The 1,855-nt window shown below is 40.4% G+C and overlaps 1 long non-coding RNA gene across 1 annotated transcript; it reads right to left on the bottom strand.

Moving 5' to 3' along the window:
• Nucleotides 1-664: 664 nt before the first annotated feature.
• LOC107104979 lies at nucleotides 665-1,055 on the bottom strand. The gene is made up of 2 exons (XR_001482311.1): nucleotides 988-1,055; nucleotides 665-897 (listed from the first exon to the last, which is right to left on the bottom strand). It is a non-coding gene; the product is annotated as an uncharacterized LOC107104979 (long non-coding RNA).
• Nucleotides 1,056-1,855: the final 800 nt, after the last annotated feature.

Here is a 1,855-nt window from a genome sequence, read left to right as displayed (position 1 = left end):
CAAGCATTTTTCCTCCATTTCAGAGATAAGTTAAGTGAGTCATAGAGGTGTGTCCATCAAACAAAGGTGCTGTTAAAGTGAATTACAGTGAGGACAAAATAAATACAAAATGTTATTAAAAAAAAGAAACATTAAATCATAAAAATCTAAAGACAAACTAACATAAAAAAAAACAACCAGATAATCCTTTTTGTCTTTTGACACATAGTAGTGCAGTTCTAGCGTATCGATTGCCGCTGCCGTCACGAGCCAGGCGCAGGAATGCCATCCTTCCAGTCGGAGCTGCCAGCCGCTCCATCTCAGCAGCTACCAGGAAGAGCGTCCCTGGGACAGCATCCCTCACTCACCATTTCCCTTGGCTCCACCCCAGCGACGCCGATCAACAAAAGGCATTTTAAGGCCTGATCCCTTTAAATGACATTCAGCCGATCATCTGCGCCCAGCTGGGTTTAGAAATGCATATTTCTTTATGTTTGTGTGTAAAGAAATCAGCACATGCTGCAGGAAGACAGGGTGTTCCCAAACGGCTTCATGAGAATATTAAATCAGAGTTAATCACAGCAGATCTCTACATGAGCCAAGCCCACACCCTTCAGCTGTTGATCCAACAGGAAGTGATTTGATGATGGAGTTTTAGGCTCCATCAATAAAGTGCTTTTTTTCCCACAGTCTCTAAACTCCATCCTGCTTTGGCAGAAACCATAGAGCAGGATGCATATTCATGTCTTCCAGGAACGTCCAATCAGCTCAGCTCCTCTCACTTCGTGAACCGACCCAGACTGGCGGTCGGTCTCAGAGGTTTCTTCTGCCGTTTGCTGTGATTGCGCAGGACGAAGTCAAAGTTAGCTGTTGTGGACATGGCGTAGAAGACGTTGGCTTTGTCTGGTATGAGTAGCTCTGAGGACAGACAGCACAGTAGAGGGGGGGTTATGGTTGGGGAGTGTTTCCCTGAGAGGTTCAACACTGATCCACTGGGTCTGTTCTGACCTTTCTGCTGCGTGATGATCTGTGACAGGGTGAAGTCCTGCAGGTTCATGTGCTCCAGGTGATCTTTTAGAGCAGAGATCATTGGTATCGTTCCTGATGTTGGAAAAAAAGAAAAAAACGAAGTTATTGGTTAAAAAATAATCGTCGTGAGCCATATTGGCTCTATTCAGTTTATTCTATAATAAATTCAAGTTGTCTTTGTTTAAAAACTACCATCAATTTAAAAGCCTACATGAGCATATACATTTTAAGATGGAATTTGTTCAGTTTTCTGACTTCCTTTTTTGACCTGATACTAATCTCACATTGCCTGTTGGGTAAAAAAACATGTATATTTTTATCCATTTACTTGCTTCTAGAGAGGAGTTTGTGAGAGCCTCCTAAAAGAATCATTATTAATGATTACATTAAAGCAAACAGAGCTCCTCTGGTATTAGAAAACTATTGGAATCTGCAGATATCCAAATGATTAGTATTAGAATCAGATCAACAGTGAACAATGTGAATCAGTGCGTCTCTATTTTACAGTGAAACTGAGCTTTTCTACCGTTCACAAAGGACTTTAGGTTATTGAGGTTGTTATCATGATTTCTACTAACAAATCTCACTGTTGGCAAATTCATGAAATTGATGAAATCAGTGACTTGAGTCTGAACAACATAACCAGCTTTACCACTGAAACAAAATAATTAAGAAAAAAGTTCATGATTTAAAAAGTTCAGTAAACTCTGGAAGCCACCAGCCCAGTTCATCAGATGGACTAACTTTACTCTCTAAGTTCTAAGAACTCTTTGGATTCACTGAATGATCTCAGTATTAAATGTAGAGTTGATGTTTAACCAGGATGATAGCATGTTGATGATCACAA

The sequence above is a fragment of the Cyprinodon variegatus genome, unplaced genomic scaffold, assembly GCF_000732505.1.
Source record: "Cyprinodon variegatus isolate N-32 unplaced genomic scaffold, C_variegatus-1.0 Scaffold1986, whole genome shotgun sequence".
Taxonomy (NCBI): domain Eukaryota; kingdom Metazoa; phylum Chordata; class Actinopteri; order Cyprinodontiformes; family Cyprinodontidae; genus Cyprinodon; species Cyprinodon variegatus.
This window is presented reverse-complemented; position numbering and strand designations above follow the sequence as displayed.